The sequence below is a fragment of the Marmota marmota genome, unplaced genomic scaffold (assembly GCF_001458135.2).
Source record: "Marmota marmota marmota unplaced genomic scaffold, marMar, whole genome shotgun sequence".
Taxonomy (NCBI): Eukaryota; Metazoa; Chordata; class Mammalia; order Rodentia; family Sciuridae; genus Marmota; species Marmota marmota.
Window position 1 is genome coordinate 12,345,425 of NW_026000016.1, and position 25,618 is coordinate 12,371,042.

Here is a 25,618-nt window from a genome sequence, read left to right on the forward strand (position 1 = left end):
TTGCTTGATTTACAGTGCTGTAAATAACCACAAATTAAGAAAATTTCTTTGCCTTTAAGGTATAGGCAAAGATTACAATGGATACTGTGCCATCTTTCTCCATATAGTTAACTCCCTGCTGGATCATTCTTTGAAGCTTGCCCAAGCCCACTAGGTCAAATGAGGGCAATGGGGTGAAGAGTTTCTTGGAAAGAAGGAATGGATCCTTTAAGGAAGCAACTCTTCACTGGGGCCTGAGCTGCCAGGTCTGTATCTCCAACCCTGGGTCTTAAGACAAAGGTTTCAGTTATATTCATAGGTTACATAGACCTCATCAAAGATTCTGGATTTTTGCAAAGGTATTAGAAATAGTAGAGATTACATTGTTGAAAAGAGATGTCAAATATTATTCAAACATAAATAGAAATAAAATTGTGATACATGCTATAACATGAATGAACCTTGATGACATTGTGCTGTCATAAGCCAAATGCAAAGGGACAGACATTTCATAACTCCACTTAGATGAAGTTCCTAGAACAGGCCGACTCTGGAAGGCAGAAATTAAACTAGAAATTTAAAGTAGAGATTACTAAGGCCTGGGGAAAGAGGATCAGGGAGTTATAGCTTAATGGTTACTCAGTTTCTATTTGGGATCATGAAAAAGTCATGGAACTGGTTGGTGGTCATCACTATACAATATGGTGAGTATAAGTAGTGGCACTGAATTGTTGTATCTAAAATTTACCCCCAAAAGATACTTTTTATAAGTATCAAATAGTGAAGTCACTCAGGACTCTGCCACTTTCTCCACATTTACCTTTGGAGGACACCATGATGCTCATCTTTAGGGCTCTGCCATATGGTCCTTCTCACTCAGAATATCTACCTATCCTGCAGTGGCTCTCTCCCTGGTGTCATCTTCTTCATCTTCCAAACTTGCTCCATTCCTTTCTCCCTCCTGCCTCCTTCTCGGAGCCATCAGACATCAGGTTCTTCCCACTGGGCCTCCACTGTCCTCAGGGCCTCCACCTGCCTCCCTTGTGAGGTTGAATGACATGAAAGTGAGTGTGACAATTCCAGCATACACTTACTGAGATATAACAAAGCACACTTACTGGATTCTGGGAGGATTCTGTGCTGGCACAAAGACCTCTGAGCAGAGGCCATGACTCTACTCTCCAGTAGCCCTTCATGAGAAACAGAACAACATTCAGCTGAAAATGTCAGCTTACCTAGTGATCTGGTGGCAGCAGCAGATACTGCTGAAAAAGCAAATATCAGAGCCAGAATTAATCTGCAGGAGTAGAAGAGGCAGTAAGCAGCTTGTTTTGATGTCACTCATTTATATGCTCAATGGCAGCAACAACTTGGGGGAATTCCTCATTCATCCAGGAAATTAGTTCTTTTGTGAATTTGCTTTCAGAGAATTGACTTTTAGTAACTTGAGACTCTAGTCCAATGACCCTCAGTTAGAACTGATGCTAGTTTATCTAAAGCTTATTTTTTAGATTTCTCAGAAAACAGCATTTGTCACATGGGTCTAGCAGAAGAGACCTATCATGAGAATATATTTAAAGTTATTTTACCTAGTCATAATGATTCCGTTTTACCTCCACACTGCAGAGATAGAATGTAATTGCATATATCAGCTTAAATTCGTGAAAAATCATTGAGGAAATTTTCACATAAGCAGGTTAAGTTGGCATTACAAAAGAGGCAGAGCCACATGGCAGCGTGCACTTCAGGAAGCCATGACTGCTGGAGCAGAGGGGGTACTGCCTAGTAGCCTAAGAAAAACATCATTAGGAAGGAAATCTGCTACTAAAAACCCTGCCATCATATATCATGCACTCCAAAGTCAAACACATGGGAAGGTTTTGTTTGTTCATTGTCTGGAATTTTCCATACTTTTACCATTGACCAATGGAGAAATGGCCTCAGCGTTGAGCTGGCTCATTAAATACTATCAGAAAGGAGCCAGTGGATTTAGCTTCTCATCTTTTGGCATTAAACCCGAACAGACCTGTTTCCTGCCCTGCAATGTTAATAGGAAGTATAACAACATTCAAGCATCTGAAATCACATTTCAGTTTCTTTTCTGCCACTGTTGTCCCCAGAAATACCCTATGTAACCACAACCATGTCATTTCTCCAAAGGAAGCTCACAACCTTGTCTTACTTTCTTACCTCCCCTTTTAATCTTTGCCTGCCCTTCTTCTCTCTCCTTCTTCCTCTTTATGTAGCTGTGTGGTCATCTGTCTCTAAGTTGAAGTCAGAGTTCTGGTACTAATCACAAACAAAAATCATAGAAAAGCAAAGCCAACAGTCCAGGTGTGAAAATTTCTTTATGGAAGCCAGTCTTTTCCATATTTGGGTATACTGTTGTAGAAGAACAGACAGGTTTGTCTTGGATTTCAGTATGGTTCAACAGTAAATCTGTTGAGTCTATGAGGGTCAAACTGGTAGGCAGAGTTTCACTGGAAAGATGGTGGGATTTCTGAGCTAGCTTCCTTAGCAAGATGGTAAAGCCTCAAAGAGGACATGAACCAAGTGCATGGACTACGTAGGTGTAGGAGAGGATTCTACTTTTCCTGGTCCGGACTTCACAGGGTTTAACATTAAGGGAACTGCTCCTGAATGGTGGATGTAGAGTATGGTACATTCAAACCGGAAGTCTCAAAACAAGGCTGGAGTTGACTCCTGAGTCTGCCATGGGGCTGTGGCCTTTGGACCACAAGCTCTACCTGGCAAGTGGACAAGTGGACTGCCTCCATTTTCAACATTTATCTCCCTTTGGCTATCTCCATCCATGATTCAATAACTTTTCTCACAGAGTAAGAGCAAGAACTTCTTTGCAATGTGCAGGTCTGAGTGTCTTAAAGATGCAGAGTCCCTGAGGCCAGCCTGGCTCTATAGAGGAGAGACTCTGGGAAGAACAGAATTAGGGGTTTCTGTCAACCAGGAGAATAAAATGCCCTTCTCATGCTGATTTTACAATGCCTTGGGCTTCTTTCATTTTGGAAGTCAATATTTCTTCTGCTTTTTCCTGACCAGTTCACTTCATGGTCCCATTCTTTGTCAAAACATTTACAGTCAGCTGTTAATTTTTGCTCAACAGAATTAATGAAAAAAAAAAAGAAAGAAATCATGTGCTATGCTGATAACCACTCCCCCACATCTCTCTCTCTCTCTCTCTCTCTCTCTCACACACACACACACACACACACACACATACACACACTGCAAGTGGGGTATGTTGCCACCAGATGGTGCAGTACTTTAACTTTTCTGTTAAAACCTGTACTTTTAAAACCTTGGTCCTGACTAACTTTGTCAAAATGAATTGAGAAATTTTTTAAAATATAGATTCTCTGGCCCTGTCCCAGAGTTTCTCAAAATCTCTGAGGATAGAATTCAGGAAATGTCCCTTGATGTTAATAGTTCTCAGGTAAATCTAAGTTACAACAGGTTTTCAAAATTTCCCAAACAAACTGTGACATGTATATATGTTTTGCTTAAAATTCAACTGTTTCACTACCCAAAATTCTGTTGGCTTTACAATAAATATCTCAACTTGACATCGACCATATATAGGACTCCTTATTAAATTTACAAAGATGACCTCCAAAATCATTTTTTTCAGAACATTTTTTTTCCTTTTCTCTACATTCTGGGAAATTTTCTTAAGCCTATCTTTCATATGACTAACTCAATTTTATGAGCTATTAATTCAAATCTTTTATTTAATCTTGAAATTCATAGCATTCCTTCCATTTACTATTTTTAAAAATCTCAGTTTAATGACTTCAATCCTATTTCATAAAGTCTGTGTTTTTAAATATTTTATGACAAGCCCATAGCAGTTGCTGCCTACAATAGACTTTCTTTTCCTGTAGTAAATCTTTTACTAAAGGGTGTTCCCTTTGCCTTATGAATATTTTTTTCTTAACTTTAGAGAATTTCTTCCTAGGCCCTGTATAAGTTAGGGTTTATTAAGGAAAACATAAACACTCAGATATTTTAAACAGGGAAGATATACCCAGAAAATTGGGTATAGATGTGATGGAGGAGATGGGAGGTCAAACAGGGACACTCGGGTTGCCACTCCAAGACTGAAGAGATGAGAGGGGCTTGTGAGTTGAGCCCTGGAGCCAGAACACCTGGCAGAAGCTGGGCCCCCAGCAGGCTGGCCTGAGGGTGCTGGTACAACATAGGACAGGGCGGGGGGCGCTGGAGCCACTAGAGAGGGGGCTTTCTGAAGCAGAGAGACAACCTCTTGGTTTCTCCCATTCTCCCACCCTCCAATCTCTGATGGGTATCGCCAATGAGCAAGGCTTTGAGGCAGAGCGGGGTAAGACCAGAGACAGCAAAAGAAAACAATCTCCACATTGTTGGATTGATTTACTTGTTTCCTTTCTGCCCTTCTGAACAATGTGAGTTCTATATAAGCCTGGTATTTGTGCTAAAAGGATTTCTCTTGGATGCTCCCCCAAAGGTGCCTTACATCGTAAACTCACACAATCCTTTCACAAGGGGAATGAGAAAGCATTTGGGGTTCTCCTGGCAGTGGATCTCTTCTCTCTGTTGGCCAACTTTCTCTTCTAACTCCTACTCCCCTGGGGCTGAGTCTCCTGCTGAGGCTCTGCCTGCTCCCCCATGGTCCTGCCCTGCCTTACTAGGAGCAGTGTCCCCTCCAGACTGCAGCTGGAAGCCTAATGCCTCTCATTTTGCTTGAACTTCTTTCTTATGATGCTGACGAGAAATTTTATAATGCCCAACACTGACCAAAAGTGTTCCTGGAGGCACACACTTCCACTCAGCTTATATTCTGGATCAACCTGGTTCCCAGTACATAAGCAACCTAATAGTGCTGAGACCAAAGAAAGAGGCAGACCGATCCAGGAGGTCTTACTGATGGAAGCGTGGTTATTGGCAGCAGCCAGACCAAGTGGGCCAGAAGTAGGGTCTGTATTGGTCAGAACAAAAAGGAGTTCATCCAAGCTGGAAGGTACCTAGTTTATCTTAAGCTAATATCAAAGATTCAAGCCCATTCCTGATGCCAGGGTCTAGTTGAAAAGCTTCACAAGCCATGATAATGGTTCTTTTTAGAGTGTGCTGGGAAACTGCGGGAACTCTGACCTGGTTTACTCTGTGGCACTCAGGGTGGCTACAATTCAAGATGTTTGAAGTCATGTAAAGATGAATCTGTGCAGACTCCTAAAATATGTGTTGAAGAAGACCCTTAGCATTTCTGGAAAGATCTCAGCCTCCAAGGCTGCTGTATGGGTTCACATTTCCTTGCTATGGCTGCTTTGTCTAGGACTATGGGATGGGTATCTCTTATAGTAGTCAAAGTTACTCCAAGACAGCACCCCTTCTCTATTGCATCATCTGTCCTTATGTCTGGGCCAAGGATATTCACAGAGTTTGAGATCCTATTTATTTCCTGCAAAGTCACCTTAGCCAGGAACTCTGAAAGTCTCTAAGGATACAACATGAACTGGATGCAGCCCCTGCCCCAAGGATCTATGTCCCCACTAGGAAAATGGGCAAATAAGAGGCACTCATAGGACAGAGAAAGGGTTGGGAAGAGCTTGCAGGGGATATAAATAGGAGGGGTACCTCACCTTGCTCAGGGATGGTGGTGGTCCGAGGGTGCTTCCTGTGTAGGGATGCCTAAGGGAGAGCTGAGGGAAATAGCAGGAGTGGTCAGGCTAAGGCTAGACAAAGGAGGTGCAGTGGAAGGAGGGCCTCTAAGGTAGAGAAAAAGCACAATAACTGTGGGTCTGAAAGTTGAAGAAAGCCAGGTACAACAATGACCTGCATAGCAGGCAGAAGAAAGTGCAGAATTATGGAGCAGGGTTGGGAGCTTCTGGAGAAATCTGGGAGATGTGGCACCAGATCAAGGGGGCTTTTAGGCCAACATGTTCAGACTCCAGTCTGAAGGAAGGGAGTGTCCAGTGAGCATGGGTCACAGCATCACATTTGAATTTTAGCAAGAAATCACTCTGGCTATGGTAAGTAGAATATTTTAAACAGCAATCATCCCAGAGACTGGAAGGACAGTGAAGAGGTTGTGGCAATTGTCAGGGCTACAGAAAAAAGCATCCCAGATTGGATGGTAGCAGGGCATAGAGAGAAATGGACCATTCAGGTTCAGTGTCCTGGAGGCCGATTAGAGTGTGGGATGTTGAGAAAGAAGTAACTGGGGAAGTCCTGGGGCTCTTCTGACCTGAGTAACCAGACAAATGAGAGAACTTAAGGAGCAAACATTGAGTGCAAACCAGGTCAGCAGGGTTGGGAAGCAAGAATTGAATTCCTTTCTGAACTTGATGAGTGTGATGGTTAATTTTAGGTGTCTTCTTGATTAGATAAAGGAATTCCATCACTGCATTACTTTTGGGTATGTCTGTGAGGGTGTTTCCAGAGAAGATTGGCATGTGTCAGAGGACTGAGTGGGAAAGATCTGCCCTTGATGTGGGCAGGCACCATCCAATAGCTGAGGGCCCCCAAAGAACAAAAAGAGTGTTCTCTCTCACAATCCCTCCCCTCCCCCTCCCCCACCCACCTCTACACTAGAGCTGGACACTCTCCTCCTCCCCTTAGATATCAGAACTCTATGGTCTCCAATCTTTAAGCTCCAGGACTTAAACTAGCTGCTGCCCATTTTCTCAGGCCTTTGATCTCAGACTAAGAATTTGCAATCGGCTTCCCTCATGCTGAAGTCATCAGACTCGGGCAAGCACCCCAGGGTCTCCAGCTCCCACACAGCCTATCATGGCAGTTTTTCAGCCTTCAAAATCACATGACCCAATTCCACTAATACATCCTTTCATATATATATATATATATATATATTTTATGAAAATGGCATATGTATAATATAATATGATATAATGAAATAATATAATATCTTCTACTGGTTCTCTTTGGAAAACCCTAATGCAGTGAGTCTGAGATACTTATGGAAAAAATCTGCTTGAATGACATGGTTTTTGGGTACATTATCTACCTACACAAGATAAGAAGCCCAGTTAATCTGGATAATATTGATGCTCAAACTAACAATCTTATATTACTGTATAAACCAGGTAATGTCTGAAACAAGTGGCAAAGAATACTGAAAACACCATTCAGAAATCTTTCCCAGTGTTGCCCAAGATCATGACAGGGGCACAGGTTAGTGTTAATATGGATGATTGTGAAGAGAATGTGTCTCCTAGTGACTAGTCACAGCCTTACAGGTCAGTAGGTCACCCAGCATCAGGAGACAGGTTTACAGGCGCCGTGAGGGCCAGGAAAGCACCAGCCTTCAGGCGCAGCGGTCCTTCGTGGAACTGGCTGGCTTCTCAGGAAGCTCCACCTCACAGCCACGGGGCAGGACAAACAAGGCTGTCTCCCTGAGCAAATGGGGCCAAGTCAGGAACTGTGAATTTGGTCTCTATCAAAAACGTCTCCAGAGGGCCTGAGACTCATTTCGAGCTGTTTCATAGAGAACCCATTTGAGGAACACAACAGGGCCCGTACAGCACCTTTAAAATAACAGCTTTCCATTAAGCTGTGAACACTAGGAAAACATTTCCCACAAATATTTTTTAACCGGCTTCCAACAGAGCATTGCCTTATGCAGCCACCCTGGCTGAAACACTGCTCTCGTTCTGTGAGGAGCCCCAGGGCCTCCTGTAGACAGGAGGGCTCTTTTGGCTTTTTCTAGGAACAAAATGGAATGAAAATTTACCCCACTGTCAGTTATGTGAAATATTCTTTGGCTCTGTTTCATAAAAATACGTATTAGAATGAAACTAATGGCAAGGTAAATAAGAATTCCATTATTTTTTTTTAAATATTATCTGAGCACTTGCTAGATGCCAGGTGCTGTTATACATGCTGGAGATAAGAAGTAAATGACAAGATCTCTTTTGTTCTCAACAGGCTAACCTACTCATGTGGAAAGAAAGGGAATAGACAGGAAAAAAAAGATAATTCACTACTGGGCTGAGTGGTATGAAGAGCTAGAAATGGTTTGGAGGGCCAGTCTGGGGCAGAAAGAGATAAGTGGGGACAGGGTATACAATTAGAAGAGTTGACAGGTAGGTTGAATTGCAATATTTCTCTGAGGAAATGTCTGAATGAATTCCAAAAGACAAGAAGGAGCCATGGGAGGGTAAAGACAGGCAGGAGAGGCAAGTGCTCAAGTCAGTGTGTACTCTGGGAACCAAAAGAAGTTTCACATACAAAAGCCCAGTGAAGAAGAAGAGAGTGGTAAGACATGAAATTGAGGTGTGGGCAGGATTAGATCACACAGATCCGTGTAGTCACAGTAAGGAGGATTGGATTCATACCTAGGAAACTTTATTTGGCATGACTACCAGATCAGCCAGAGCCCCAGGAGACAAGAGAGCTCTTGGATGGGCTTCTAAAGAGAATATAATGCAGGGATTATTTAAAAGCAAGGTTAAAGGAATGAACAGGGGTTTTTAGGGTCCTGAGCTTTGGAAGAACAAGCATACCTTTCTAAAGGCCAGGATCTGTCCAGTGAAAGCAGAGCCAGAGAGGAGGAACCATTCAACAGAAGATGTCACCAGGAGAGAATGCAGGCATGGCTTACAATGCGCTACAAAGCAGCGAAGGAGTAGATGGTATGGGGAGAAATATTCCACCACTCCTCTTTCCTGCCCTCCCATTGGCTAAAGTCAACCAAAAGCCAAAGCCACAAGGTATCTAGATTACCAAGAGTCCCTAATGGTCATGACTCCTGGGCCAAAACTTGGCAGAAAGGGAGATTTAGAGATTGGGTGAAAGGGTGAATAACCTAGCCCAAATGTTACCTATTTAGTACAGCATTTCCCAGACAGTATTACACAGGACAGCAGAGAAAACATATGCCAACGCTGTCACTTACTCCACTTCCTAGTAGATTAAAGCCCCAAGGCCAATGTGCAAGGAAAAGCAATTAAAATATAAGTAGATCCCACAAGTTCCTATTTGCGTTACAAAGACAGTGAGGGTTTTTTTTTCTTTGAAATCAGCATTTTCTGTGACATTTAATATCTAAAATCAATCTGAAGACATTAATTACACACAGAGAATGCCATTAAAATAGGCCAGAAAAAATGTTCTAAATTCGCAGGAATTTTTCAAATGCAATCCTGAGGAAACACTGTGATAGTGTTGGAGGGGATACTTTTATGATTGAAGAGAGTCCAACTTTGTTCAATTTTCTCTTTGAAGTATTCCAGATGACTCCAAATCTGGTCAGTCTCTGCACATCCTAATCCATCTGTACGATATCCTTTACCTGTTCCCTGTAGCAGGGTGGATAAGAGTGAAAATTCTCACTGCCACCAGAGAGCCTGACACATACCAGCAAAGATGTAGAACCAGCATAACTCAGTGCTTAGGGACATACAGTCTGTCACTGTGTCCCTGGCTCAGCTACCTACTTACTAAAAATGTCTGGGAAAATTACTTAACCTCTTTGTACCTTAAGGTCTCCATCTTTCAAACAGTTGATAATGATACAGGTTGAGCACCTTAATCCAAAATCCAAAATGCTCAACAATTTGAAGCTCTTTGAGCATGAACATGACTCTGCAAGTGGAGCAGTGCACTTCTTGAAAGTGTTACATGGAAAAAATTATTTAAAATATTGTGTAAAATTAACTTCAGGCTATGAATATAAGGTGTCTAGAAAACATAAATGAATTTCGTGTTTAGACTTGGGTCCCATCCTCAAGGTATCACTGACAAAGCTCCCTGGACACCAAGCTGAGCAGCTGGCCCACTGGTCCCTACGGAGAAGCATCCGCTGAGCAAAATGGTAAAACTACAGATCAACGACCTGAAGGATACTTAACTCATAGTATTTTTCTGATACACTTGTTATGGGATTGAATAAATAATAATTTCTAAAAGTTGAGAGTAGTGCCTGGACCGTAATGAGCAGTAAGATGCTTTCCTCTGGGTGCATCCACAAGACTCCATGAGATCCTCCAGCATGTCACTCAACTCCTTGCTGTAACCATGTGTGGCTGTGCATTTCCTCCAACTGAGCTGGAGTTTCTGCAGAGCAGAAACTGACCTTTAGCCAACTCTGACTCCTTGATATTTTCTTCACTGTTTCATTTCTTCATTTCACAAATAATTATAGAATGCTCACCATGCGCTTAATCTTTCTGGACTCCTCGTCCAGTTTGGTGATCAGATGAATTGTATCATTGAAATTTTCTGTGACTTTCTCTTGTGTATAGTATGTCTTGTCTCTCCAAATAGATGTGGAATATTCTGAAGTATAGAGGTAATATCTGAAATTGATCCTAACTATCTATAAATTGTATTTTTCTTACATTTCACTTTGTTTCATCAAAGCCAGTGAAAGGAGTTTCAAAATTAACGATATACCTTCAGTAACTATTGAGGAGATAAAATGTGCATATAAACAACTGTCAAATAAGGTAGAAAAGACTGTCAGGTAAAATACAGAGAGGATTCAGGAATGATCAGTATTACTCTTGGTTGAAAGGTCTTAATAGTTAAATAATTTGGGGTACAAGTTATAGAAAGTACTATGTTAGCTTAAGAGAAAAAAAAAACCCAAAGCCAAAGGAGACTTGAGTTCAAAAACATACCCAAAGCATTCAAGAACAATTGGGCATCATAGAGCACCTAAAGCAGGAATTTGCAAACCAAAGAAATCTTTCCATTTCTGTACAACTGGAAACCACCATTCTCCATGTGCATCTAATTCACTCTTTTTTTCTTCAGCTTACTTTTCTTGTATCTCTGCCCTGATGGCTCTGAAATATACATTTTATAATACTAGTCATAGCCAAAAATAACTGGCAATCTCTTAGTTTTAAGATCCAAGCTCCTGTGGGACAGAATTTGATAAACCTGGTGTGGGGCTAATTCACAGAAAAGGGATGTCAATCAGATTGTCAGACCTCAGAAAACACATCTTGTCAAGGGCTCAGGGAAGATATTGTGGAAGATAAAGTACCTGGGCCTCAAAAGAATGCCTGTACAAGTCAAAATAGGAACATCCACATGCAAGACTCCACTCCATTAACTGAAGTCCTTTGGGAGTCCCCAGAACTTGGGTGGTGTGTTGGAGGCAGCTTCCTACCAGCTTGCAAGAACCAACTGTTAAATTTTCATTTCTAGATTACTTATAATAGCTAAGACAATATAAATTCTATGTAAATATAAGTTATTATCTATATTGTTTAGGGAATAATGACAAGAAAAAACTGCTAAATAAATTCAGTACAATTTTTTTCAAACATTTTTGATCCTGGATTGGTCAAATCTACAGATGCAGAATCACAAATATACCGACTATCTAAAATGTATTGCTTCATATCTATTTTCTTATCTGCTATTATTAGTTATGTTTTTATGTTTCTTTTTGTCCACTGTCTCTGGAGGGACAAAAAGGTAAATGATGATATAATTGTGTAATAATGGGGTGCAACTTCATATTCAATGGCATTACATTAGTAGCTTGAAATTAGCCAGGTCGGAGTATCAGGTGATAGAAATTGACAAATGCCATAAGTCAGAACTGGATTTGATTTTTTTTTACTATTAGTTTTTTTAAAAAATACTTTAGAGATCAGTAAACTATGGCCCAAAGGCAGCCTGCCACTTATTGTTGTAAAACAATAAGATTGGTTTTTAAGTTTTGGGGCTGGAATAAAACGATAATGATATTTTGTGATACTTGAAAATTATATGAAATTCAAAATCTAGTATCCATAAATAAAACTTTATTGGAACACAGCCATGTTTACATATTGTCTATTGTTACTTTGTGCTATAACAGCACAGTTAAGTATTTGCAACAGAGGCCATATGGCCTGAAAAGCCCAAATGTTTACTGTGTGGTTCTTTTTGGAAATAGTTTTCTAATATGGTCTAGATTTAAGAAAGTGAGAAGAAAGTGTTAAGAATGAGAAAATTCTTAAATGTTAAAATTAGAATGGAGTTTTGTCTTAGTGTTACAGTATGAATAGCACAGAAAGTTGAGGAAACATTCATTCAGAATTCAAGAACCATTATCCAGATCAACAAAGAAATCTTTCTCTCTACTTATAAAAAAATAAGTGAGGCAAGTACTCTACCAACTGAGAAACATGGTAAAATGAGATGGACATCATTACCTTAGATACACGTATAAAGACATGAATGGTGTGACTCTACTTTGTGTACAACCAGAGAAATAAAAAATTGCGCTCCATTTGTGTACTATGAACTGAAATGCATTATTCTGTCATGTATAACAAATTGGGACAAATTAATTAATTAAAAAAATAAGTGAGGTTGTGATTTACTTCTTAATTGCTTCACTTTCTTCATAATCAAAATAAATGCAAATGCCAACTGATATTCATGAGTGATTTATTTGCTGAATTGGTATTCCAGCATTTATTGATAACCTGATTTTGTGACACCATTGCTGGTAATAGTATTATGAAAACTGATAGTGCAGGAATGATATCAGGGAAGCTAGCAGAGCCAGCGGGGCCAAGAATCCAACTCTCCACCTACGTATCTATTTTACTGGCAGAACCTCTATAATTATTTTGTAACTCTGGAGTCTATTAGAAGGCTTACAGCTATCAAGAGAATTAGCCTGCAAACCAGGATTAATTTTGATCAATTTTAGAAGTTAGTCTCTCAAACTTCAGCCATTGGCCGAAGTAAATTTTGCAGTATTTTTAGGGTAGCCCAGAAGATGTTGTCCGCTGGATATCTAGGGTCTGTGTTTTGATAACTAATTACTGTTTCTGATTATAGAGGTGCAGATAGAGAGGTAGGCTGCCATCGTTGCAAGCTCCATCTACCAGCTGAAATGGCTTCCAGGAAATGTAAAGAAACAGAGCCTGTGTTTCCCTCTTCATTTGCCTTTTTTTTTTTTTCTTTTGGGAATTAGATGTGTAAGGATTAAGATATTTTTAAGCAACTGCACATGAAGAGAAATTTAGAAAATCACTGCATATGCCCAAAGAATGACACAGACTCAGAGAAGAACTAAAAAGATCCTATATTTACACCACAGGCTGATCCCCAACATTGAGATACTCAGTAATAGTTAGAAAAAAAAAGTAGAAAAACAGCAATCTCTAAAGGGAGTCAAATATGATTTTCAGAATTACCACATTATCATATTTGAAAGTCCAGTTTTAAATAACAGTAGCAACAACAACAAATCACAAAGGCATACAAAGAAATAAGAGAGTATAGCCCATTTGAAGGAAAGAAAATGTCTATGAGGAATATCAGATAGATGATAGATCTACTAGACAAAGATACAAAAACATCTGTCTTGGAAATTCTTAAAGAACAAAATGAGACATGAACAATGTTTTGAAAATGATGTGTGCACAAAATCTAAGTGTTTTAGTCAACTTTTTCACTGCTGCTCCAAAGCTTCTTGCACTGTCTCATGTGTGAGCTTTTGGGGGCCACTTCACATGTAAACTATACTACTAAGCATCAGTAAAGAAACAGAAAACTTAAAAAACAAAACAAAAAAGTATTCTGGAAATGGAATTACAATAGCTAAAATTAAAAATGTTCTAGAGAAACTTAAAATCATATTTGAGCAGGAAGAAGAATCAGTGAACTTAAAGACAGATGATTGAAATATTGAGTCAAATAAACAGAAAAGGAAAAAAAAGATTGAAGAAAAGTGAGTAGAGTCCAAGGCAGCACACCAACATATGCATTATGGAAGTCCCTGAAAGAGAAGGCAAGGGGAACAAAGCAGAGGAATTATTTGAAGAAATAATGGCAGGTTAGGATTGTGGCTCAGTGATAGAGTGCTTGCCTAGCAAATGTGAGGGACTGGGTTTAATTCTCAGCACCATTGACAACTAAAAAAAAATATTTTTAAAAAGAAATAATGGCTGCAGACTTCCTAAGTGTGACACAAAATATAAATCTGCAAACTCAAAAGCTCAACAAATTTTAGATATTATAAATTCAAAGAGATTCACAATGAGATACATTATAATCAAACTGTCAAAAGACAAAGAAAAGCAAGAACATTGAAAGCAGGAAAAAAGAAGTATTGAAACTTATTCAAAAGTATTTTCAAAGTGATTTTTAAAAAAGCTGCCAATTGACAATTTTATACCTAGAAAAACTATCCTTCAAAAGTGAGGGAGAAATTAGGACACTTTCAGATAAATAAAGGTGAGAGTTCATTACCACCAGATCTGCCAAGCAAAATACACCACAGAGATTTCTTCAGGTTGAAATAAAGGAAGACTAGATAATAATGAAAAAACAGAGTAAGACTAAAGTTCACTAGTAAAATGTAAATATATGTGCAATTATAAAAGCTAGCTTTATTTAATTTTGATTTGTAACATGAATTAAAAAGACAAATGCATTCTTTGTTCTAATTAGTTATACACAACAGTAGAATGCACTTTGACATACCATACATAAATGGAGTATAATTTCTCATTATTCTGGTTGTACCTGACATAGAATCACACCAGTCATGTAGTCATACATGTATATAGGGTGATAATGTCAGATTCATTCTACTATTCTTCCTATCCCAACAAATGCATTTCTAAAACAGTCATTAGACTATGTTTTAGGGCTCACAGTGCATAAAAATTTGTGGTATCACTAATGCAAAACGAATGTGGGAAGAGATAATACATTAGAGCCAAATTTTGGTATGTTGCTAAAGTTAAGGTGGTATATATTCAAATTAGAGTGTTATAACTTTAGGATATCAATGCAATACCCACGGGGGCCACAGGAAAAAATGTAGCTATAGAATATGCTCTAAAGAAAATGGAAAAGGAATTTTAAAATTTGACTACAAAAATTCGTTTAAAGACAAAAGGAAGTATTAATACAGGAAATGAAGGACTAAGAGCCATGGGAGTGTAGAATACAAATGACAAATGAATAAGTCCTCCTTATTAGTGATTACTTTAATTATAAGTGGATTAAACTCTCCAATCAAAAGACACAAATTGACAGGATGGATTTTAAAAGCATGCTTTACCTAGGATGCACTGGGTTTGACCCCCAGTATTGGAAAAAATTCAATTATGTACTGTCCACAAGATACTCATAACACAAATAGGTTGAAAATGAAAACATGTGAACAGGTATTCATGCAAAATAGTAACCAAAAGAGATTTGGAATGGCTATACTAATATCAGGCAAAATAGACTTTAAATTTTTAAAAATGTTACAAGAGACAAAGAAGCCACTACATATTAATGAAAGTTTTGATACAGCAAATCAATATAGTAATTATGAACATGTATGTACCTAATAATAGATAAGCAAAATATATGAAGCAAACATTGTCAAAATTTCTCAGACTATCTCCACAGCAAAATTCCAGTCCTAGTTAAATCCAACATTCTATTTGACCCTGTTCTGGTGCAGCTGTTTTGGGTAATTTATTAAAGCAATACTATGTTCATTGGTCTTGTTTAGCTCATGATCATTGGACACTTGATACTCTTCATTGGTTATACTACACTTTTTTGAATCTGTTCAGTCTTCCACTATCCTATAAAAACACTTTATTTCTTTCTCCATCCTCCCTCTCAACTTATAACTTTGCTTATTTCACCAAGAAAGCAGAAGCAACCAGAAAGATTTTCCATTAGTTCCAACCACCATATTTGACTACAAACCATCTTTGTTGCCATTTTCTTTTCTGTTACAAAAGAACATTTGCATGAGGTCAACGCCTTTTCTTGCTTTTGTTAGCCTATTAAAAAATATTGTTCCAGAACTTCTTCTCTCTTTATATTAACTCTCCTCTTTGTGTTAAATTATGAAATCTTCCATAAGATTTTGTTCTCTACCATTCCCAGAAATTAAGTTTGTCCATGCAACTGATGAGCTCCATTTTGATAAATTCAATGACCGAATCTTAGTCCTCACTTGACTTGAAAGATCAGATTTAACATCTGATCATGTCATCCTTTTCAGAGTGCTTTCTTCACTGTATTTCCAGGACAATCCCTTTCTGGCCACATCTTTTAGTTTCATTTTCTAAAGCATCCTTATCTCCTTGACTTCTAAATTTTGGTTCCCAGTTCCCAGTCTGTGGGTCTCCTCTCTTGTCCAACTACAAACATTCCCTTAGAGATCATAAACCTTTGTATGGTTTTGAATACCACCCATATAAAGGAAACTTCATGTCATATTTCTATGGTCCAAACCACTACTCTTAACTCGTTTATATAAGTGCTGACCCAATATCTTTTTAAACTTAGTATATTTTTATTAAACTTAGTATATTCCAAATTGAGTTCTTGATATTTCTACCCATACCTGATCCACCTATCATTGTCCCTTTCTCAATTAATGACACTTCTGTCCTATCTAAACCCAAAATCATCTTTGACTCCTCTAATTCTTTCACATCTTGTATCCAAATGATCAGCAAATCATATCAACTTTCCCATAAAAGAAGTCAGACTCTCATTTCTCACTTCTGCCCCTGCTACTACTCTGGTGCAAGTCCCCACTTTCTCATGCACACTGCCACAGAGCTCCACAACCTGCCTCCTTGTCTCTTCCCTGTCTTCAAATCTATTTTCAAAACACAAGCCAGTGTGATCCTGTTTGAAATTCATATCACGTCCCTACTCAGCACAAATCCCTCCAATAATCTTCCAACTCACATCAAGTAAAAACCAAGTCCTCACTATGACAAACAAGATCCCAAAAAATGTGCTCCCCCGGCACCCACTCTCCCTCTGAAATCATTTTGTACTGCCCCCACACTTGTCAGTTGTTCCAGTCACTCTTGGAGGCAACTTCCTGCTCAGGTCTCCCTCTAGCTGCTCCCAGTTCACTTCCTCCAAGTCTATCCAACACCATCTTCTCAGTGAGACCGCTTCCCCCCAACCCCGCCACTCTGCCTAAAATGTTGACTATTTTCCTTTGTACTGGTATGGAATTTCCTATGCTAATACCTGCTTCCTTCTTCATCCTTAACATTCACCATTATCTATCAGAATGTTTGTTGGTAACTGTGTGTGTGTGTGTGTGTGTGTGTGTCTCCTCTAGATGCTTAATGCTATGGCAACAGGATTTTGTTTTTTGGAGGGAGGGGGTCTGTTCTGCTACATTAACATCACTGGAATAGTGTTTGGAGGCAGGGGAAGGATATGAGAAAGCAAGGAGCCAGCATTGAATATTTCCTCTGTGGACTTTGGTTCTGTCATTCAAAGGAATGTCATTATGTCTATAGACAGGCAGTTGGTAAGGTGTGTGTGTGGCAGAATTGGGGTGTCTGTAGTCAAGTTGAAAGGAAGGAATGCTCAGCTTTTCTTCAGAGACTCCACAAATGAGGATGAAGATGAAGTGGTGTTAGTAGTATTTTAAACTGATTTTGTTTAAAATACATTTTTACCTGAATTGGATTCAAGGAATTGGTGAAGGGCAGCATGCTGCAGAGTAGGCCTTTGAGCAAAGAATAGGAGACCTTTAGGTGAGGCAAAAATAACAGGGCAACAAGGCCAAGAGAAAAGGACCAAGAATGACACCACCTTTGGCTCTTGTGTCATAACCCAAATATAACTAGCGCACCCCTGGCCCAGCTTCAGCACATACGTTTTGATTCAAAGAACCACATTCTGTTGAAAAATGTAAATGAAACCAGTTCCAACATTGATGGAGGGGAAAATTGCCAAGAAATGTGCTTTCAGCACACAGCCAATCATCCCCAATCCTCTCTCTGGGTCTCTTCCACTCCATATTCACCACAGAAATCACCACTGACCCCAGGAACCTCCATCCTGACTCCAGATCCCATGCCTGCTGCTCTCTTCTCCCTCTGTCCCTCTCTGTAATGCACCCCTTTTCTTTCTCATGAATACTCTTGTCATGTCCAAGGCAAACCCCAGGTCCTCTCTGGTCCTGTGGTGTCTCTATCTCACCATCGCCTCAATTTTGCAGAGAGAACCGGAGGCCCTGAGCTGGCAACACTAGAATTCTCTTAGAGAGGCAGAGGGGGATGCCGGGAAGGCTCTGACCACAAAACATTAATAATTTTCTTCCTCATCAGAATAGAAGAAAATCTCTTTTCCCTCTCTGGTTTTCGAGTGTCTTAAAATATCTAATATCAAAAGCAGGAAGAGGAATAACCCCCTTGGAAAGACAGAAATACTGGCGAAAGAGAAATCCCTCTTTTTGACTAGGAATCTCAGCCAAGTAAGTTAAAAGGCCAGGATTCTTTTTAACCGTCCATGCCGCAAGATGTAAACGAATCTATTTACTCAGCAAAATATTTCCTTATTACATTTTGAGTAATTTCCCATTGAAAACAAACAGTGCATGTCAAAAAGCTTCAAGTGTCCCTCAGGCCCTCAAGGCTTAGAATGGACCCATCTCAGTCTTCTTTCAAGAGAGAAGGCCAGACAAGTTTATTTTTATTTTTGTCTTGCTATTTTGATTTACCAAATGCCACTGCTCAATTGAGCTTTGAAAAAGCAAATAAAAGCTGCAATCATCTCAGTTTAGATGGAGTACAGAACATTAGAACTGGGAGAGATCTGAGCATGCATCTAGTTCAACCATATTTTATACATGATAGGGAAACTGAGAGTGGTCAGGTTACCAACCTTGACATAGGACACCCAGCTCTCATTAACTCTTCACCAATTAACCATTAGAAAGAAAATAAAGTAATTTCACTTTCCTTTCTGAAATGATCCTCAATGCAATTTATTGAACAACCTACTTTTTTTCACACTACTATTAAATGTCACTTTTGTCATATACCAAACTTAGTCTCATATTGAACTCTCACTGGTTCTGTTAACTTGTGTGTTCTGGCAGCAGAGTTTTGGACTTCTACTATGTGTAAATTTATAATTAATTTTAATATAACTTTAATATAAGTCTACTTTCATTATTCTTTAAAAATTAGTGTCTTTGATATTCATTTTTTAGATGAAATACAGGATTATTTCATTGATTTCTTTGAAAACCTCCTGTTAGGATTTACATATTAAATTAAGGTACACTTCATTGTAGCTTCATTCAATATCTTGAAAATATTCCTCTTTTAGAAATTGTGTTCTTTATTCAGTTATAATCTGACATTGATGGCATTTAGCAATTTTTTTGACATTAAAATTAAATAGTCTTGAACCTTCTCCCAAATGCAGGAGGAAACCCAGAGTAGGTTACTAGGGGAATAGGTTGGGTTTTGTTGATGAGGTCAGCAGGTGATATGGGATCTTCAGCCAACTTGACAAACTGAGGTCTTACTGGAAGCCAGTTACTCTGACTCCAAGAGCACAGGGCTCTTGCAAGAATAGATGAGAGCCATCTTTCATTTGGGCTGGTCAGTTCCCCCCAAAGAATTCACAACTCTTCTGCTACAGAGTTAATGCTGCCTATTAACATTCTAAAACCCATGTAAAGGAAGAGGGCCGAGGTCTCACCACTGAAGATGTCAATTTTCATTTGAGTCCTCTGTTTTCAGTATGGCACCTCATGCTAACTTTTCTTCCATGTCTGGTTATATCCCAAATCCAGACAGTTAGAAATGGGGAGAAGTAGTGATATGACCGGGCAAGGTTAGGGGATGGAGTGTGACTGCTGAATACAAGGACATAGCCAATCTCTCTGACTTCAGTCACACCCTAGAGTCTTGTCTTCATAACCTGGTGCCCAGAATTCCTGAGCTTCTCAGGAGCTATGGTTTGTTTTCTATTGGTTTCTCTGTCCACAAAATAAGTTTTCAATTTTTTCTCTACTTTAAGTCAGTTACCATTCTGCTTTCAAAATGTTAATAATAAAACCTTACCATGATTTTCTTTTTGTCTTTGTAGACTTAGACCTTTTGCACATTCTTTTCAGACATTCAAAATGGCCATATTACCAAGAGTGCTATACAGAATCAAAGCAATTCCAATTAAAATCCCAACATCATTCCTTACAGAAACATAAAAAGTAATCATGAAATTCATTTGGAAAAATAAGAGACCCAGAATAGCCAAAGCAATCTTTAGCAAGAAGACTATAATAGGAGGTATCATAATACTAGATGTTAAACTATACAAAATTATAGTAACAGAGACGGCATGGTATTTGCACCAAAATAGACATGTAGACCAATAGTACAGAACAGAAGACACCGAGACAAACCCACATAATTATAGGTATCTTGTATTAGGTAAAGGTGCCAAAACCATACAATGGAGAAAAGATAGCCTCTTCAACAAATGATGCTGGGAGAACTGGAAATCCATATGCAGCAAATTGAAACTAACCCCCTATCTCTCACCATGCATAAAACTCAACTCAAAGTGGATCAAGGACCTAGGAATTAAACCAGAGATCTTGCGCCTTATAGAGAAAAAAGTAGGCCAAATCATCATCATGTTGGATTAGGCCCCGACTTCCTTAACAGGTTTTTTTTGAAGTTTGTAGAGAGTGAAGATTAAGTCATATATTCAATACACATGAGTTTCCATTGTTTATTTTTAAAATGTTTCTTTCATTTATTTTGAGGTATATCTTTTTAAAACAGTTGCATTTTAAAACCCAATTTAAGTCTTTGTCATTTCTCTTCCTTCTCCTTCCCCTTCTCCACTTCCTCCTTCCATTTTTGGAGGTATGATTTATATAATTTCCATAAATCTTAAATGGACAATTGAATTGATTTTTACATGTGCACCATACTTGTATATTCAACTCCCAAATCTAATTATAGACCATTTCCAGGACCCTGGCATGCTCCCCTCTGATCCTGTGCTGTGGTCTGAGTTCTCTTGGAAGCAGACTCTGAGACAGAAGTTGGTGTCCAGGATATTTATTATGAGGTCATAATAAATTTCCTGGACACCAACTTCTGTCTCAGGATCAATATTTGTGAAAGTGAGTAAGGGAAGCAGAATTGGGTAGAAGGAGATGCAAAGGTGGGATATGGGCTTACAGCTTCAGCCAAACCTACAGGAAGTTCTGGAACTAAAAGAACCCATTCAAATTATATTGCATCCATTTCAATTGGGCTATCCTTCCCATTACTCAGTTGAGGCAACTCTCTGCTACTGATGCAATCCTTGAAGCACTTGACAGTTGAAGGCTTTTGGCTGACAACATGCCTCACAGGGGGATCTGGAAAGTGCCTCTGCATCTCTACCATAGCCTCTTTGTCAAGTTTCCCCACAGAAGACACCATTTAATTTCTATTAACATAGATTGATTTTGCATTTCTTTTAAATGGAAGCACACAGTATGAACTCATTTCATTCTAGTTTATTTTGTTCAATGTTATTCCTGTGTGGTTTATTGTATAAGATCTTACCACAATTTGTCTATTTTTCTATTAATGGAAATTTAGATTTTCATTTTTGGCTATTATGGAACTTGTTGCTATAAGCATTCTTATACATATCTAATCCATGTTTTGTAATTTATTATCTTTTGGAAAACATAAAAACTCATTTTTCTTAATATATATTCCAGGAGTGGAGTTGCTAGATCATAGAATATATGCCTGGTTGGTTTTAATATTTATTGCTAAATGGTTTTTTAAAGTTGTTTGCATTTTCAATTTGTTGATTTTGTTTCTGTTAAAATTTTGGTTTCTATGTCACTGATTTCTGCTTTAGTTTTTCTTTTCCTTCATTCTATTTGAGTTAAATTTGATCTTCATTTTGTAATATTTTGAGAAGGAGACTTACATCATTGTTTTCCCACTTTTCTTTTTCTAATATATTCATTTAGAAGTATAAAATTTTCTTTGGTCAAAACTAAATTTCATACATTTTGATATTGTTAATTATTCAGTTCAAAATAGCTCATAACTTTTGTGATTTCCTTCTTGATGCACATTTTATTGATGTTGAGGATATTCTACTCTTCTCTCTGTTATTGATTCCAAGTTTAATTATACTGTGCCCAGAGAACACTCTCTCAGTCCTGTGACATATTTTGAGACATACTCTATAACCCAGAATATGGTCTATTTTGGAAGACATTCATCTAAACTTGTATGTGTGTTCTGCAGTGGTTGAATGTGAGGTTCTTTATCTATGAATTAAGTTCGGATTGTCCATGTTTTATTAATGCTTTTCCTACTTATTGATATTAATTTATATCAGTTATTGAGAATGACATATGAAAGTTTCCAAGTATTATTGGATGATCAATTTCTACACTAAATCTAGCAACTTTTGCATTATATATTTTAACTATATTACTAGGCATATGCAAATGTCTTGATGAATTAGCTCCTTTATCATCAACATATCTTGCAGTCCCTTAACATTTCTTACCTTAAATATTATAATTTGAATCATAGCTACCAGCTATCTTTTAATTAGGATTTGGAGGACATATTTTTTCTTCTCTTTTTCCATTTCCCTGTGTCCTTATAAATAAATCCTCTCATAAACAATACTTTAAAGTCTGTCTCTGGTAAATAGCATATAGTCAGTTTCTTGTTTTAACCAGTTGACAAATGATCTCAGCAAAGAAAGCAGAATTCCAACTCATCTAGTGCTTTCATTCCCACAAATCTCCTATGTCTCTGAAGACATAATTTCAGGATTGTTTTTAGTTATTGCAGTGTGAGCTCTGGGCGACTATGATCTGCATTATCTTGCCGCGAATTGCGAGTCTCTGAGTTTTCACCATTTAATAGCAAGTTTAACTATACACGTGCAATATGATAATTGTTTTATTTGATCTAACATTTTTTAAAAAAATCTGATTTAATGTTTTGTGGCTATTTTTTTCTTTTTCACTTTACTTTTAGATAAATTTCTCTTTTTAATTCTAATATTTTAAACATTCCCTACCCTAAATATCTATGGTCCTTGATACTCAAAAATAGAACAAAACTATTGACTCTGTTCACCACATTCAATGAGAAATCTCTCCAGGATTTTGTTGAGTTTGTAGGGACTCCCATCTTCACGGAGAGGTTTCCTTTTGAATGTCTGTCAACCCTTTCAGCATCTCTAGCAGCCTTTCTTAGAGCTGGGTGCCACCACAGCTTCGCTCTGGCCCAGAGGTGTTCCCTTTCTCCCTTTCTGATATTCTCCCCAACACCACACTCTCTAAACCTCTTGCCAAGCTTTTCATTATTGCCAAGCCTTCTGCAAAGCCTTTACTGAAGACCTGAATTGTAGCAGCCCAGAAACTTAGTTACCAAATGAAGCCAATCCCTTCCTGAATGTTCTTTGATCATCTTGACCTTAGGGATCTCTCACAAATCACCTTTCTCTTGCTAGTTAACTTGACTCCTTTCTCTCACTGGATCTTGACTTTTACACATGTTACATTTTTTTCTCTCCACCTCTATTCAACTCTACCCACTTCTCCACATCCCCAAACTGGTTAACATACCATGCAAGAAAAAGTGCAAGTGGTCTCTGGATGTCATGTTTGCCTGCACCAAAGTATATGCATGTGGTTGTAAATCTCAGTATTTCCCCCAAATTGTCTCTGTATATTGAAAAGAGTCAATATAAAAGCAACTTTTCCCTTGGTAACATGATATGTGGTATTGTTTTATTCTTTCTCTCTTCCTATGTTCATTCTACGGAAGGTCGCCTTCAGTAATATTTGCTTCTAAATTCCTAATGACAGTCAATCAAGAAATATCTATTCACTGATTCCCCTCCTGTCTTTTCAAACAAGACATCTAACAGCCTTCCACTTCATGTTCCCCAACTCCCAATTAATGTTGACATCATCTAAAAATTTCTAGATTCAAAATTTCTATTAAATTCTTTACTTTGTACAAATTACCTTTCCAGTAACACTTTTAAGACTTCCTGGGAATAACAGCAAGGAGTTATCAAGCTCTACCTTCTCTCTGCTTTCTTTTTTTTTAATATTTATTTTTTAGGTGTAGATGGATACAACACAATGCCTTTTATTTTTTATGTGGAGCTGAGGATCCAACCCGGGTCCCGCCCATGCTAGGTGAATGCTCTACCGCTGAGCCACAATCCCTAGCCCCTTCTCTCTGCTTTCTGTTTTTTCTAACTGGAATATGGAATATTTTCTAACAGGTAAATATGGACACAGACTTCTTCGTCACACATTTATTTGATTATTTGAATAGGAATTTGGAATGGGAGAGGAAATTTCCTGTGTGCTTAAATGTAATGGAAGTTAACATGCATCTTGAACTAGCAATGCATCAACTTTTTTGAAAGCAAAATCTCCTATCAAAACTTGATCCTTAGATTGTTCTCTGGCCCATTTTGAAACATATGATAAGTCCTACTTAATTTACCTGCTCCAATTTTCTCCCAACAGTGACCCTGCCATCACAGTCTGAAGCCACTATCCATTATTTGCCCAGGAAAAGTTTATTCAAGGAATGCAAATTTATTTGAATATTTTCCCTGGTCTGTTTTTATTTTAAAATGCCTATAACATTTCCACTGTATAACCCAGACTTTATTCATAAAACTCTGTTTAAAATTGATTTTTTTTGGTGAGTTAAATGCACCCGCAGGACTGTTACTTGAAGGAAGCTTTCAGTGAATCCATTTTGCAAAGTAAAGTGTTTCTTTCTTTCTTTCTTTCTTTTTACATGAATAAACTCCTATCCCAGCCCATTTCCACCTCCTCTTCCCACTAACAACAATAACAAAAAAAAGTCTGTTTTATAAATTTGGATTTCTGAATAGTAAGTGGGGTTTACCATATTTCATTTAAAAACCAAATATAAACATTTACAGGCTCTGCACCACAGTTCTCTCATATCCATATGAATAATTATGCATTCTCTCTATTGGAGAATTTACTATTTCTTTTTCAACACTTTCACTTTCTTTTTTTTGTCCCCCTCCCATCCCTGGCAGACTATGTAGATACTTAAAAGGAACTGAAATGAGACTCAGGCAAGATCAAAGAGAAATAATGCTTTTCTTTGTAAATGTTATAAACCTTTTAATTTTTCCCCTCGGGCTCAAAACTCCTTTGGCTTTGTCCTGTCATTATGACTGGCCTCTCATAGATAAAGCAAGTACACAATGGCAGGTTTTGATGTTTACTGTGCTTTTCCACAAGGAAGCCAGCAGCTTAGAAGAATCAATTCATTTGCTAAAGTTTAACTTTCTGGCAAAAACTTCTATTCCAACGTGAATGTCTATTCCCATTTCAGGAATTTCTTTGCATGGTGCTTTTCCCAGCCTGGACTCTTGATATAGTGAGTAATAATGTCTGTTACAGGGACAAAGGGTCCAAAAAATAAGAAAAACTTGCAATGAATGATAAGCTTTTGCAGTTGTCCAAGAAACACAATAAAGTGGTGTTATTGAACTGTGGTGCTCACTAATAGGACCTGCTTCTGATGATTAAGGGAGAGTACTCAGTAGGCTTCATGCTGAAGTAATTAGCAGAATTTTTGATTATATTCTGACAAGTTCAATACAGAGTTGTTTGGTTACTTTCTACAGTCGCAAAACACATGGAAAACACATGTGGCATTGACTAGAGTTTGTTCTACTTTAGAGGGTGTTGATAAAATATTTTTTAAAATGTAGTTCACAAGCCTGTAACATTCCTCAACCCTACAGGATGTAAACCTACCTCCTAGTCAAAAGGCAATGCTTTGGCAGAGAACCCTATTGCTGCCAAGCTGTACCCCCCCCCCCC